A 17,423-nucleotide genomic window follows, 5' to 3' on the forward strand; every position below is an offset into this window, starting at 1 on the left:
CGGAGCCTGGAGCCTGTTTCAGTCTGTGGCTCCCTCTCTCTCTGACCCTCCCCTGCTCACGCTGTCTCTCTCTCCTAGAGATTAAAAAAAAAAAAAAAAAAAAAAAAGATGAGCATAGCTACTATGTTAAGAACTGTTTTATGCTAAAGTGTTAACTCATTCAGTTTTCCTAATAACCCGATGAGGAGGACATTGTCATTGTTATCCTAGTTTTAAAAAGAGGGGGGAAATGAGACACCAAAAGTCAAAATGATTAACCTGAGAGGTCCCACTGCAAATGGGACAAGTATGTGGCAGTTCTAGGATGGGAACTGGACAGTAGTGCCAGAGCCCCTTGACCACTACTTGAGATATGACCTCTTAAGGTAAGTATGTTATGTGTCTCTTGCTGTATTCACTAAGCCTGCAAGCCCTTAGAAGCTATGCAGTACAACCACTCCATTTTACAACTGAAGAACATGATGTAAGTGACTTACCAGGGAGGTAAGTGACTTTCCTAGGTCATAAAACAAATGAATACCCACACTAAGACTCAAATTCTGGTCTCCTCATTTCATTTTCCATTTTTGCAAGTAGAAGGGACATCCAGGTTCTCTACTTTGGAACATTTGAGGCTTGCCCTCAGGCTCTTGAATGGACTTCAAGTCTTATAAAGTGGCAAGAGGCATTTATCTGCATTGCATACTTCCTTTCAACCAGTTTTTAAAAATGTTTCCTTTAGTTCAGTGATAATTATTTCAAGAGCTTTAATTATAAGCCTTCATGGATCTTCAAGATGTTATTATAAGTGATTATAATGCAGAGGAAAATGAACAAAAAGCAAAAACTGGACAAAAAATTAAAAAGAAAATATCTCTGTATATAAGTTTTGTAATTTTACATAAGGCTTAATTCATCTGACCTAACTTGGATTTCTAGCTCAGCTCCAATAGATACAAACAATGTTGTGCTTCAGGATACCAAGATGGATTCATTCCTAATGTGGATAAAACAACACCTATGACACTGATTCTGGTTTTCTGGTTGTCCAATGTGATACCATCAGAGATTTGTTCCTCTGGAGAAAATCTTCCCCTGCTAATATTTGATGAGGAATGAGTTGAGGCACTGGGAACTTAGATTTTAAGTTTGTTGTCTACTAGCCATTCGTTGTTGGAGGCCTTCATAATAATTTTTCTCTTTGTTCCCTGAAGTTTCCACATTGTAGTATGGAGATCCAGCAATCTTTTTCTGGCTTCTCTTTCAACTGTTGTTGCATTGAACCTGGCTAAATATCATCACACATCGGGTTAGTGGGATGGCATCACGAAAATTCCCCTGCGTGGCTTTGGCCATATCTTGGAATGAATCTCAAATCCAAGAGTTGGAAAGAACAACTCCATGGTCCTTGTAATGGCCATCTATTTTCTGGGATAGGGAACTCATCACATCTTCCCCATCATTATGATCACCCAATAACTACTGTTTATTGAGAACTCAACATGGGCTGAGTGCTCTCTACATGTGATCTCTCTAATCCTTTCAACAACTTTATGAGGTAGTTATTATCACTCACATTTTACAGAAGAGAAAATGAAGGCCCAAATTATAAAAGAGGAAAAAAAAACCCTATCCCACAGTTTCACAATAGTGGATGAACCCCATTCTTCATTGGTTCTGAGATAAGATTCTATAGTCAACCTCTGCATCCTAGTTGAGAAGTCACAGTTACAAGGTTGCATTATTTTCACAAGAGGAAGAAGTTTTATTTCTCCTTTTATATCTCAACACTCCAACTGCTGATTTAACCCAATTCCTTTGTCACACCGTGCTGGAAGCTCAGTGACTTTTCTGGGTCCCAAAAGTTTTATAGTTATAATTAGTGAGTCTATCTACCATCTATCTATCTATCTATTTATCTATCTATCTATCTATCTATCTATTGCTATTTTCCATTCTGTATTTTAGAGGCAACATACACTATAGGCAGTAGAGTGTATTAAGAACATGGACTGTGGTGTCATGCTGTTTCGGTTCAAAGCTAAGTTCCCCAACAAATTAGCTATATGATGCTGGGAAAACTACTTAAGTTCTCTGTTTCCTCATTTCCAAAATGCAGATTTTGTGAAGATTTAAAGAGTTGATAGATGTGAAACACTTAGAACACTACCTGACGCTTGGCAAGAGCCATCTAAATGGGCTTTCTATTAGTATTATTATACATCAGCCCAGCTTGATTCCCAGCCTCTGTATTTCTGCTTCTTGAGGAGTTTAGGCTGGCTTATGCTGTATAACCTGAGACTGAATGTATTTTAGCACTTCATTTACATTTTGGGACTCACTCTAGTTCCACCCAGAACCCGTCTTTTCCATCATTCAATCCATTTCCATGCTGTTCCTGGCTTTTATGGTGCTACTTTCCTGCTTACAACCCAGAATGGTCCCCTAGAGTTTCTCCTGTGAGATCTATGCTTTATAGGGGCACACAAAAGTGAACCTAACTCTACCTGCCCATCCTTGACACCTACAGCTTTCCTCAGTGTGTCCAGTATTCCAGCCTCTTGGAATAACTTGCCTCCCCAAATACCCCTTCCAGGGGTCTTTATCATTCTTTTCCTTCTGTCCAGAAAGCTCTTATCTGAATGACAAAATCCCACTAATCATGTTGGATGTTTCTTTTGAGAAATATCCATAGATCTCAGTTGGCCTTTGCTTTTGGATTACCAAGACTTTATACGTTTGCTGTCTGATAGCCTGTGTGATGTTAGTGTGCTACGGGTAGCTGTTTACCAGTATGTCTTCTCTGTCATCTCTGCGCTGGGAGCTCAGCGAGGGCAGAGGTGAAGACTGGTGATTGTTTTCAGATGTATACAGTACAGTGGACTGGAACATGTATCTTTCAGCCCAATTTTCTGGATTTAAATTCTAATTTGCTAACTCCAAACCAGGTATAACCATGAACAAATCCCAGTCTACCTCCCCTGGCTTCAGTCTACCTCCCCTGACTTCAGTCTCCCTCCCCTGACTTCAGTCTCCTCATAGGTAAATCTGGGGTAATAATAGAAATAGCCTCATAAGATTGATGTGAAAATAAAATGAATTCATATATGCAAAGAACATGGAAGATAACTAGGCATTTTGTAAGCATTCAAAAATATTGGCTGCTATTAGCGGATGATGATGATAATGATGATTATATCCCTATTGTCTGTCACTGGACATGGCATGATGCATGTATATATGTATGCTCAACCACTATTTGGTAATTAAATTGATGGATTCCAATTAAAGAAATCTTTGTTTCCATAGAAATTCCAATTTTATATCATACCTTTAAAAACAAACAAACAAACAAACAAACAAACAAACCACTTTGGTTTCTGTGTAAAATTTTTTCCATATTCTTAGTAAGCTAGGACCCTCTAAACCTGAAACTTTTCTTTTGCCTGTTTCATCTTTTCCAGGAATTGGGGTGTGGTCCTCACACTGAGTCTTGGACCCAGGATCTCTAACAGCTGACAGCCCCAGCTCTTTGTTGTGGATCTTGAGCAGCCACATGCCTGGATTCCCTGCCTGGCTTTGCCCCCCTCCCTCACTTGCATGCCTGTCTTTCTCTTCATTGACTACCCGTCTGGACGGTGCCCCACTGTGTCCCATCTGTTCTGCAGCCCATTTATCTTCCTGGCCTGATCTGGCCTTGTCCCAACTACCTTTGAGAGTGGCTTTAGTTCCCCACCTGGCCATGGACCTTGTCCAGAGGATTCACTGGGTTTCAATCTAAACACATTGGAAAACAAAATAGTGAAGCATGGGAAGGGCCAATTAGGTTTGTACTTTGGGCATCATCACCTTTGTTGCATTACTAAAAGTTATAATGCTAAGTACCCCTGTTTTCCTTTGATGATATCCTTGTGGTGACCTGGATGATGTTAGCAGTGAATGATACTCAAAATATTTAACATTTGTAATATGAGTACTCCCAAAATCTAAGTGGGTGTGGATGTAAGCAATCAGTTTAGTAGTACCTGGGTATTCTCCTAAATAAGCACTCAATGATAGAAGTCACTATTATAACATCCCTTTGCGACCCCTATTAGGGACCAAAATATCTTTTTTTTCCATGCATTTCTTTGCACAGATTCTGTTGGTAATGTTCTTTGATTAAATACTGGACACCCAGTAGAATTTGAATTTCAAATGAGCAATGTATTGTTTTTGTTATAATTATGACCCATGTCATACTTGAGACAAATTCATTTAAAACGTCATTAGTTGTTTTTCTGAAATTCAAAGTTAGCTGGGCATCCTGAGGTTTTGTCTGCAAAATCTGGCAATCCTATTTAGAGTGCCACGTCCCCAACTGTACTGTACTAACCTAAACATTATGTCCACCTTTATCACCATAAAGTTGAAATTCTCTGCGTTTCTAGCACAGTGCTTGGCACACAGTAGGCGCTCAAGAAATGTCTGCTAAATTTTGCTTTATTTGAAGGAGATTGATAGAAATCATAAAATGGAAGTCAAGTACAGCAAAAGCAATATAAAGTGACAAGAATTCAAGTGACTCCATTTTCCATAGATACTGATGTTGGCCTCCTAATGGAGCAGAGACTGTATGTGTCAATTGCTCCCTAGAGAATGACTCACGTGAATTTGATTTATATCATATTCCGAAAAGGAATAAATTGCTTATCTAGAGAAATTGAAGTGCAGCATCATGGATAGCCTCTGGAAAGGCTGGCTAATGGCAGGTGCTGTAACTCGAGGGAGTGCATTGCCATTTTTGTTTGCTAGGATGTCTGCCATTCTTTAAAAAGTTCTTCCAGTAGCCACAGTCCAAGCTTTCACTTTTCCACAATGTTCAGCTCTCTCCCATCCTGGGGAAACATCTGAATGAGGCTGTCAGCGCCAATGAGGTGGGTACAGTTGGTTTAGTGGACTGCACTGAACCACTTGAGCTCTGTCTGTGCCTGGTAGGTGAAGTCCCAACTACTTAGCAAGGCATTTCAGGTGATTCATAAAGCTGCTTCCTCTGCATCCCCTAATTCCCTACATCCTGGTCACACCGGACACATTGACTACTCCTGAATATGCCTTGTTCATTCATAACTTCCACACCTTTGCTTCTGCCATTGCTTCTGTCTGAGATGTTTTTCCCCACAGTTGCTTTTAGGTAGATCTTAAACCTCCTTGTACATTTCCCTGTAAAGTCTCTGGCACTCTGTGTAGCACTCCCCAACTCCTTGTCATCATTTCACTTGAGCCCCTTTCTTTCTTTGCTTCTGCCCAGAGTGGGTAAAAACTCCCTTTCTTGGGCTCCACATGAGTCAGAGATCCTTATGTGTTGGGAATTATATCCACCTATAAATAACAAGAACTTCTCCCCAAATGACTCAAACCAATTAGGAATTTTATTTTTCTACTTAAATGTGCTGGCTAGGGGGTTGACATTCTAGGGCTGATAACAGTAGCTCTGCAAGAGGCTCGTCTCTTTCTGTTTTTCAGATGATTTATCCCCGATACTGCATCCTGACCCAGGGAATGTTTATTTCTGGGAGATCTTCAGGTGTGGGGGCTGTATCATTAATTCCTTTGGTATTTTTTCATTGTCCATATCCTTGTGGCACAGAGAATAGTGACCATGCAATGAAAGCTTATTAAATGAATGATAAACGAGTGAATAACTAATGAGATAATTTCTCACTTGGAGAAAAGGGGAAAATGCATATTTAATCATCATAAATGAACCTCAGAGCCATGACCTATAGGATTAAGAAGAATATTTAGTGTTTTTCTGTATTTTCTTTAAATATCATACTTCAGTTTATTTGAGAAAATATCCATTTTTTAGGCTCTTACTGTGTTGATTTGAAAAATGAACTTAAAATATAGCCTCCAAGTTAGAGTATAATATATTCCTAAAACACATGTTAAAAAGTAGAATGTGCTTCTTATGGAAACAATATTATAATTGACGCTTATATTTTCAACCAAGGATTTGTCAACAAATAAATCACAGAAATGGTGATTAGTATGTCATAAAAACACAAAGCCACAACGATAATTTAGAAGTGTAAAATTATGCCTTATGTCCTAGAAAATGAACATACACCAACAGTAAATATTTATGAAACAAGAGGTCCAAATGTACTATAAATTGTGTATATTACATACAAAATGCAACTCTATTGTGCCATAAACATGACTTAAAACTAACATGCTAGTGATAATGATCCTTTAAAGCTTTGGAATAGGTCCCATTGATCTTGTAACCTCGGGGCTCACCATAATCCCTATCCCATAGGAAGTACTCAACACATGTTTGTGCATTGGATTAAACTGAGTCTGTGTAGAGCACTTTCACATCCATTGCCTTTTCACTCTTTCAAAAATCCTTCTGTGTGTTTAGTTGTATGGAGAGCATCCCAATTTACAGATAAACTGAGGCTTATAATAGTTAAATGACAAGTTTTCTCAAGATCAAAAAGTTAAGTTGTGATGCCAAATCTCTTACATAGTTTTTCCAACTAAGGTCAAAATGTTTCCATGTGGCCTCACACAGACATTGGTGATTCACATGACCCAGGTCTGCAGATAAAAGCTTGAATAGCCATGTTCTTGTTCTCTTAATAAGTTTTCTTGGAATAGAGGTATTCCAAACCACTTTATTTATTTTAATTGTGTCTTAATGTAGAGTAATTGCTAATGATGAGTTTGATGGAATGGATGTTTTTATCATCAGATGATAATTTTGACAGAAAATTCTGGCCTAAAATCTACCCCTTGTAGATTCTCCTATCCCAGCTATTTTTATTAAGAACTGTAGTTTGCTATCAGGACAAAGAAAGGTCACCACATAACATTAAGCAGTAACTACTCCACTTGGCCTTTGTGTATGGTACTCAAAACACCGTTTCATGGAAATCTGGACACAATAATTGTCACTAAAAGTGCTTATACTTTTATATAGCCCCCAATGCATCTTTCAAGGATTGCTAAAAGAGGAAGACAATGGTATGCCAAGGGAACATCCTCCACTGAGGGTAGGTACCTTGCAGTGTTCAAAACCATGACTTCCAACTCTAGACTGTGCATTCCAGTCCCTTCTCCACTTCTTACCGGAAGAGTGATCTTAGCAAGTTACTGAATCCTCTCTGGGTCATAGTTTTGTCATCTAAAAAATGGGATTAAAATGGTAACTACTTCATATGATTGTGAAAGTTAAATGTATTAAAACCCATCAAGCATTGATAACAATGCTTGCCAGGAAGGAAATGTTTAATGAATGGGAGCAAGTACTGTTACTGGCTTTATATTTTTGAACAATGGTGGGAACTCCTCGTTGTCTGCCTAAAATGTACTGAGAGTTAGGAAGCAAGATAATTGCTTTCATTACGGATGTTAGTAAAATACAAATTAATGGTATATTGGTATGCAGATTGAATTACTATCATACAAAATAAAGTGCTAGTTCTTCTGTTTATAAGAATTGTGAAATTCACAATTAGAGTCAGATCTATGCTTACTACTAGATTGTAAACCATAAGAAGGAGGATATCTTATGTGCCAATCATATCTGTTTCTCACACAATTGGCACATTGTAGGTGCTCAATAAATATTTCTGTAATTAATGAGTAAATAAATGAATAAAATAATTATTAGCATTTCCATAAGTCAGACTTGTGATTAAGTTATCTCATAGCTATCTAGCATATTAAGCAAACCTCTCTAGAAGGTGACCATGTTGATTTTACTACTAAATGTGTAAACTTAGTATGTAGATGTACTCTTGTGAAATATGGGGGTGTTTTTTGAGTTTATAAAGACATGCACTATAAATTTTTATCAGTGTTAATTGTGAGTGTCTCAATTACTGCAATCTCAATATTTCCACATTACCTCTGCTCTGGTTAATTACATAAACCACAATAGAAAAAAAGAGACTATAATTTAATGCATTTAAATTTGCCATGATGGAAAGGCTATCCATGACTGTTAAGTAGGAGCTAAATGTTAAAAAAAAAAACTATTTAAATATGATCTTTGCAAAGTGTAATGACTTTTCTGAGTAGAGAGCCTTCACATTCCATGTCTGTCTTTGTCTTGAAGAATTTGCTGCTGACCAACTGTTAATAATTCACAACTAACTTCTTAAGGAATAGTGTGTGAGGGTTATTTTGTGCGGTGCCCCTCTGTCTGGTGTACTGACTTTTGGAAAGATTAAAGAGGTGTTTATTTTCTTCCTGAGGGCTTGGTGAAGCTTGGGAACTATTCTCATGACCTAGGGATTTTGAAACTTCTATTATAATATGGATACAAAGAAGTGAACCACTGTATTAGTTTGAATAGCATGTTGAAATGTATAATTCTGTTTGTGTTGGCATATTCTGTGAACATAGGATGCTCTCAGTTCTTCAAGTTGTATTTACTTATCGGCTGTTGGGAACTTGATACTTTGCCACGTAAACAATGTTAGCAAATGCGATTAAGAAACCACTACCTCCCTGCTTCACCCCCCTAGTCCATGTATTGCGACCATTATTTCTGTGGGAAATCGCATTCCAAGTTCCAGCTCTTCTCTGTGCCTAATTCTGTGCTTAGTAGAACACCGGTATTCATTAAATATTGCATGGACCAGGTGATTTCAAAAAGATTTCTCTGGAGCCACCCTAGACTCAGGGCTGCCATTGGATCTAATCCTTTCTATAGGGCCTCAAATGCCAAGGAAAATGTTTGGATATACCAGCATTTACAGCTGGAGAAGACTAGGAAGGAAGAAGCTCCTGAATCCTAAGAATCTGTGGTGAAGGCAGGAATAAAATAATATTCTTGATAACAGGAGATACTCATTATACAATACTCATTATGTGCCAGGAAGTGAGCATAATACCTTAATACAATCATCTCATTTAATTCTCAGAGCGCTCATTTTATGAATGAGGAGCCCAAGGCTGAGAATAAGCAGCACATCTAAGGTCACAGATGGTGCCCATACCAGAGAGTCTTAGCTCCTGTTTTCATTCCTTTCTCTCTCCCTGCCCAGCCTCCAAAACTGTTTTGCCTTGGTGAAGGTGCTGTCCCTGCAGAAGAGGCCAGCCACAGTCCCGTTGCTCTGTTGAGTACAACATGGGAGAGAGAATCAGGTAACCTGTTCTCTGTGAGTTCAGGCAATGCTAATGTCACCCTCTTCTGCAAGAGCAAATACTTTGCTCTCTGCCTGTGACTCCTATGTCTATTCCTAATTGTTTCTAAATTTGAGAAGGAAAGAATATGATTAATTACCAAACTTCAAACTCCAGTTTGGGAAGTATGATTAATTATCAACCTTCAAACCTAATGTGGGCAGTGTTGTGATACAATTTTATATTTGTTGGTTTGTTTGTTCGGGTTTTGTTGGTGTTTTAGAGATCCTCTTTTTTATGACTATAGATGCTTCTGCAAACAACGCAACATGAACAAGAAGATCAATTAAAATACACGGGGAAAAAAAACAAAAAGCCAACCCTCACCCATGAGAACAGAGCCTCTGATTGCTACATATAAACCCATCTTAAGCCAGTCTTGCAGTGTGCTGGCTGGAGAAAGTGACATTTACACAGAAATGCCCTGCAGGCGAAAGAAATAAGAGTTGAAACTGAGCCACCATAAACATTGCGGCTCATAAACCTGAAAACAGGAAGGGTGACCTTTCCAAAGGCTAGAAATGCACTTTTCAGCCTCTAAAATTCAAACAATTTTTGGTGTCAAAATTTCCTCAAGCTCCCAAGTTGCTGTATTTATAAACATGGCTGAGTTGAAAAGCTATTGTAGCTGAAACTTAAGGTCTTCAAATAAAAGCAGCATAGGGTGTGGTTGCTTCCCTGAAGGGCACACTGGTAGTGGGCCTCCATGAAAATCCTTTACCACCATCTTTTCTGTTTGCAGTTGACATATGAAGAATTACAGAAATTAACATCCAACCCTAAACCTTTTCTGTCTGAACGGTTCACCTCAGTGTCTTTCCACAACTAGTGGAAAGTTCCACCAAGTTCCACTGTCTTCGAGAGATGATAGGTCAACAACAACTTAGTATTAGTCAGTTCTCTCAAGGTTTGGGTGCAAACTTGGGGTCAAAAGAACCAAGAAAGTTTAGTAGAAACACAAGGAGACTTGGAGAAGAAGTCTAAAATGGCATTAAGGGATGTCACATGGAAGAAGGGTGTAGTGGACCCTTGGTCTCCATTTTGGTGTGCTCAGATCCCTTTACCATTTGTGATTTCTGCCCCTGGCTTCCATGTTCTTTGTTTTTCAAAGGCTCCCCCCTGACATCTTCCTTAAGAAGACTGTTCTCAGGCGGATCAGCTGCTTTGCCCACAGACACATGCAAAAGGTTTAGGTCTTCAGAGTGGCTTTTTCATTAACTAATTCATGTTGGACTAAGAAAGCACAGCTTTCTTGCCCCAAGTAGGAACAAATTTTGGAGGTGTAATTTATACTCTAAATGTCTCCCTGCAGAGTCAGGCTGAAGCCACCCTCCAATGGACTTTGTCATGGCAACTTTACTTGAATCTTCCCTTTTCCTGTCTCCTTCTCCCGCTCCCTGACAAGTTTTCATGAAAACACCTCCATAATAAATTACTGGCACAAAAATCCCTGCTCTATGTCTGTTTCTGAGTAAGATTTATTCTGTTAATTCTGAAAAATAAGATTAGGACCAGTGGATAACAGTTAATAGGCCTCGACTCAACACAAGACAAAACATTTTACAAATTGAATATCTCAAAAATGATTTCTGAGAAACTACCCAGAAATATGTCAACAGAGACTGGATGAGTAATTATTGGTACTATGCTTTGGCGGAGTTCATGGCCCATGGATGAAGTTGCCTTTTAGATTCCATACCAGTGCCTTACCACTGGAATGCCATGGTATGCAAATGGACCTCAAACATTCACAGGTGAGCTGTCAACTTTGAATAGTATTTAACACAGATTTTCACAGCACTTGTTTATTTTTTCAAATTATTATAGGGCTCTCTCTGTCAAGTAGGGAATGTAGCTGAGTGGGCTGCCCAGTAGGGGAGCTGCTACAGGTGAGAGATAGAGCATGAAATTGGCTCCAAGTTAGCATTTGTGTGAGAACCTCACCTTACAAGAATATGAAAGACTGATTAATGCAGAAAACATTTTTTTAAAAAGGAGAGGTGTCTGGTGATTGAGTGAATGGCACACACAGAATGATACACAATGATTGCTTAGGCATTGCAGTGACAGAGCCAAATTTTTCTTGATGTGGTTAGTGATATTTGCCACCCTTTAACTTTTCTAGGATGGCTACCAGAGATTCTAGTGTTTGAAATTTCGTTGACCCAAAAAGGTCAACAACTGTTTTCTGATGTAATTTCCCCTTCCCCCTCCTCAACTTTCAAAGGCTCCCTTATGCTTAGAGGTTAAAACCTCCATTTTGTGGGACCGCAGGCCCATATTCTCACAGTCCTGGGAGCACGTTTGATGACATCAGAGACAGAGAATTTGTCTTGGCTGCATCTAGAGACAGAGGAAGAAGAGATCCCATACTAGGCATTGTTCAAATGTTACAGGAAATATTACATTAAGAGAGGGTGGTAGGCAGGTCAGAGACTAACAAGAAAGAGAAAAGCAAAAAATCATGAGAAGCCAAGTTTGGAAAAAAGAAAAATCCCTCACGTTAAAAAGTTGAAAAAGAATACTTCAATCGCCCTAAGGGGAACTAATAGAGGTGGGCGTGAAATATTTCACAAAGCAGAGTTGAGGAAATTTCTGCCAAATGGCTCCTTCCCAGAAGTACTGGGTGGCTGGGAACTTTGATATTTCCACTTTCTGGCCTCAATCTAACTACATAAAATCGAGATTTATTTGTAATCACTTTGTACTACTCCAGCTTCTCTGGGTTACTCCGGGTCCTTTATTCATTGATTTTACTCATGTAACCATCCTCATTTCAGCCATACCAAATTCTACCCATCCCTAATGGCCAAGCACTGGACTCCTCACTACAGAATTTTCCATAGTAATTCCAGGCTCTTAATATCTGTTGAAACCAAAGCACATTTTTCATATCATTTATTTGACCCATGTCGTGAAATGCTTTCAGAAATTTTCTCTTTCTTTGGTATATGGCATCTTGCATATTGAATACTCATATATTTATCTCTTGCATGATATACTAATTGCTTATGCCTTAACCTCCCAAGTAGATCTCAGTCCAGAGAGCCATCTGCCATAAATGCAGATTACATTCACTTGGGTTATAAGATTTGCACGTGAGAAAATAAATGTTTCGTACTGAGGGTTTAGGAAAGATTCCTGGCAACTGGGGTGTGTTAGGAAACCTTGATGGAGGCTGGGGAAAAGAATCCAGAAGTTGAAGGATGTAGTAGACTCAAAACCTTTAGGATTAGCATGTAGCCTCTATAAAAGAAAAAAAAAACCATCCTAATAGTGATAATTGGTAGTTTTTCTTGAGCACAGTGCTAAATCCTTTACTTACAATACCTCATTTAATCCTTCAACAATAAACTTAATTTTTTGGTAGGTATTATAATTCTCATTTTAAAGATAAAGAAAATGAGATAAAAGATAAAACTCAAAAATGATAATTAATTTGCCCAAAGTCATGCACACTATTGAGGAGGAGTGACCAGATTCCAAAATTGTTTTAATGGTGTTATACTTTGTTCCAATAACAATGAGATTATGTATGACAGTTTCAAAAGAATGTGAAAGTTTGTCTCTTGGGCTTTACGTGCTCTGCCAAAGATTTGGGAACTAACACAAGATCCTAATGGAACAGATACTACAAGTTTTTTTTTTTTTTTAATTTTTTAACGTTTACTTATTTTTGAGAGAGAAAGAGAGAGAGAGAGAGAGTGAGAGAGAGAGGTTGGGGGAAGGTGGGGGGAAGGTACAGAGAGAGAGGGAGACACAGAATCTGTGGCAGGCCTCCAGGCTCTGAGTTGTCAGCACAGAGCCAGATGTGGGGCTCAAACTCAAGAGTGATAAAACCATGACCTGAGCCGAAGTCAGACACCGAACCAACTGAGCCACCCAGGCACCCCTAGAGACTACGATTTATGATGTAAATGCTCAGTTTTGTTTCTTATTCTCACTTCTTGGTCAGATCCTTTGCATTCCCTCTGAACATCCTCATGTGAGATGTTTCTTTGGAGCATCATTTACCACTTTTCCAAGGGGTTCTCTGATTACAAGGAACCACTTGGAGTAGTGGAAGGGAACCTGGAGCTAGAAATCTAGGCTGCTCCTACTACCTAGAATTGTAGGCCACTGAGATTGGAGGTCAAGAGGACTATGGCTTAATCTGAGCTGCTTAATTATGTAAAAATACAGAAGTACACCAAATGATACATTGTTGATCATTAATTGAAGGTTTGAGGAACATAAGCATTTATTACATCATTCTCCATACTTTTCTCCATTTTTATTTCATAAAATGATACATGTTTTTAATTACATTTGTTAGAAGATTGCTATTTTTTTAGTTTTGCCAAGTAAAAGAAAAATAACAAAAATAAAACTAGACAAAAATATAATATTTTTTGCCCCTACCATTCTGTTATAGAGGGGAGGATATTTTAACACTAATAAAATACAGAGGACATAATTTCGGAATTGAGATGAGTCACTAAGTTTCTTTTTTTTTTTTAATAGTTTATTGTCAAATTGGTTTCCATATAACACCCAGTGCTCATCCCCACAAGTGCCCTCCTCCATGCCCATCACCCCCCTTTCCATCCCCCCCACCCCATCTGCCCTCAGTTTGTTCTCGGCATTCAAAAGTCCCTCATGGTTTGCCTCCCTCCCTCTCCCCCACTATTTTTCCCCTTCTCCTCCCCCAGAGTCCTCCGTTAAGTTCCTCCTAATCCTCCAATACATGCAACTTCACTTTGTCCTCTTTATTGTCACTTCTTTTCTGTGGTGTGGTGAAAATTTGTCATAGCCTTTACCCATCTACTGACTGTCATTTGGGACCCATTGAAGTGGATAATACTGGGCTGGCTTCTGCCCTTCTATTGTGTCTATGCAACATTGTGTCTCTTTGTATACAGGCAAAGCAGAGGAGAATTTAAGGCACTTGCCTGCTTCAAGGAAAGTATCACTATACATTTGGCCTGATTTCTGTTTTGTGTTCACATGAAATTATTTGTCCATTGACCCAAATCAAGATTTCTGCCTCAGTTCTCCTCTTCCTTTTGAATTTAGTGCATCAATCACATATGAAAAAGCCTATGTACAAATATGATGTCACAAGTAGATCATGTAGAAATATGTAGTGAATCCATATACTCAGTGTCCTGGAGATTTGGTGAAGGAAGAAAAACATTAGGGTCAAGGAACTCTCATACCATGAGTGTTTTAGCTCATTAACTTTCTGCAAGATTGTGTCTCCCAACTATAACCTGATCATTCTGACTGTTCTCAAAAGGAAACCGTGTTCAGGGTAGCAGGTTTTGCTCAGCTGGGGATTCTCTGCTGTGAGCTTTTCCCCTTGCTGTCTATCACAGCTTGGGTTTGGCAGTTATTAGGAGTCATGGCATGAAACAGTGACTCCCTATAGTTCTCTGGGAAAGTGAGGCTTTGTAATGGGAGGACAAAGCAGGGGATCTGATGGTGGCTCTGAAATCTATGGAGATTTATTGTTGTGAGTTAGTGGCGTCAAGTTTGGTTCTGTTGCCATGGTGTTTTGCTACTTGGATTGTTTGTTTTAGATTTTGTAAATGTGCCCAGATATGGGATGTGCATTCAGTCAACTGAAAGGAGTCTAAGGAAGCACGGTGAAAGAGGAAATAATTACACTCTGGTTTGGGAATGAGTCAGAATCCCAAGGTATTATTTATTACTTGGTTTCATATAAATGCACTCCTCAGCTTCCTTTTCAGAAATGAATTTCTGCTTTCATTTCATGGTAATCAATATTTGCAGCCCTGATCCCTGCAATCAAACATGAGACTCAGATTAACATTCAAACTAACAATATTTAAACAGGAAATTTGAACTTGATATGTGGATTACAGTCTTTACCCTTCAAACAAGACAAGGTTTACATAATCAGCCTTCATAATATTTTTTTGCCAGTGTCTGACATTTTCCCCTCTTTTTGGCCTTTCTACTTTCAATGTGATGCTCTGAACAAAAATTATTACCATGTAAACAATTTTCCCCCATTTCTTCATCTAAAATTTGTACAAGATGACTTGCCCCTCAGTTTTCTAACCAGAAATTCAATGGCTATCTCTGTGTAGATCCAGTGAAATAAGTGGAATTTCCCTGCATCCATGTGAGCCCGGACTGTTCTGAGTTGCCTAGAATCCCATATGAAATACTTCAGAATCCTGACTTCTCAGTTTTCCCAAAGAGCAAATGTCAACAAACCAGGTGACCAATATCAGCGTCCTGGTATAGATGACTGGTGTAGTCTTCCTTTTATTTATTCATTTATGCATGCATTGTTCTTTCATTCTTGTCTTCACACATTGCATAATTCATATATTCATTTGTTCAAAGATACTCATTCTGCATTCAACAGGAATTGAATGGCACTTTCCAAGGTACCAGGCAAAAAGGGTAAAGGGAAGGGATTAGAGATAAATAAGATTTACCTTAGAGGAGCACACAATGTACTTTGGAGGAAAGACGTGAACTCATTTAGTAATAGTGTCATGCATTACATTCCCTAACAGATAGTTTTGGAGCATTACACCTCTGAAAAAAAGTGGTTTATTTTAACTTTAGCATTGATGAAGACGGTTGGAAAATGCTTTGTGGAGGGCCTGGAACTTCATCTAGAATTTACAGATGATTTAGTTTTGTCTGAGAGACAAGTTGTGGAGAATTTCAGGTGGAGGGAACTGAGAAAAGGTAATAATTTCTAATAAAAAATGATTGGGTTTAGAAATTTCACAAGTGGAGATTCACTCATGTCCCTTTTATGCCTGATAACTGGCTAGACTGAATGTTTTCAATGATCAGTTGGTTGCTGTGGCACATTATAGACAGACAGAGCCACCAGGGAGTTAAGTGATCCACCTCTTTCACCTTTGTAAAGCTTAGATTTTCCAGGGAACTGAAACTCAAGTTTTCTGGCTTATTGGCTTCATTTACTACTTAGCATTCCATTTATTTTACAAGTTAATAATAAACCTTGCAAGTTGTGGGTTGCAATAGATTGGAATCTATAATAAAAATTAGCTTTACCATAATATGTTGCTTTAAAAATTCAACATTTGCATTGCTGCACAAATCAATTAAATATTGATGACTCCTAATACCATATCCCAGATGCTCTTCTGAATCCTTCCTGTACATCCTGAACTGCTTCCTAGACATCTCCCCAGAAATGTGCCACAGAAACCACAAATTTCCAAAGCTAAATAATCTATCTTTCTATCTTAAAGTCATCACTAGTAGTACATGGTGGAGGCATCAGAGTTACTACTGTTGTTCTCTTCTTTTCACTTTGACCACTCTGTGGGGCCATCCAACCCACATCTTATCAATTCTAATCACATCTAAAGCTGTGGTCTCTCTGCCTCTAATCTTACTCCATTCCAATCCCCCTTTCATGTACTCTAGATGCAAATTTGGTGATGTCATTCTTCTCATTAAAATCCTGCAGTGACTCACTGTTGTACATAGTGGTAGAGGTTAATGGGTATCCAGAAAAGATAATTAAAAGAAGGAAAGAAGAATGAGGAAGGAAAGAAGGACAGAAGGAAAGACGGACGGAAGGAAAGGAGGCAGGTTTGTTCCTTGGTAAAATGAGTTAGAAAATGTTAGGTTGAACCATGTTAAACAGATCAATCTCCAAAACAGGGAATGTAGCATTTACCATTTCCCAAGCTTATTTGACTATAAAAACCTATATTTATGAGGAATGCTGATTAATATCTTATGAGACACTGGTATTTAAGAAAATTTGCTCCACTCATTTCTTATCAAGGTGTTCAGAACATTGCTTTCTTATATTGCCACAATTTCTGAATCCTTGAATATTGGCATTTTGAAACACCAGTCAACTTGCTGTTCTTCCAAAACACTGCCTTTTTTCTAGTCTCTTTAATTCTCTCTCCCTTCTCCTGGAAAACAGACCTGAGGTACATCCTCTGTCATTCCTGCTATAACTCTCAGAAAGATTTTTCTCAGCTACTTCTCTGTTTGTTCCATATGTTGTCTGCACTGCTGTGAGAAAACATGAAATAGCAGCTGACATTTTGTTTATGAACAATCATTTATTGTTCATCTTATGTCTTCTCAAATACTGCAATATTGGGAATATTTTAGTGTGAACAATTGCTAAATCTATGGAAATCTTTTCTGGATATTACACATTGACTTGAATGCAGTAAGATGTCACTGGAACTCTCAGGAGCAAGAACTTTATTTTTGAGGAATCTCATCTGTACCATCTT

This window comes from Hyaena hyaena, unplaced genomic scaffold (genome assembly GCF_003009895.1).
Source record: "Hyaena hyaena isolate Hyena2069 unplaced genomic scaffold, ASM300989v1 scaffold_517, whole genome shotgun sequence".
Lineage (NCBI taxonomy): Eukaryota > Metazoa > Chordata > Mammalia > Carnivora > Hyaenidae > Hyaena > Hyaena hyaena.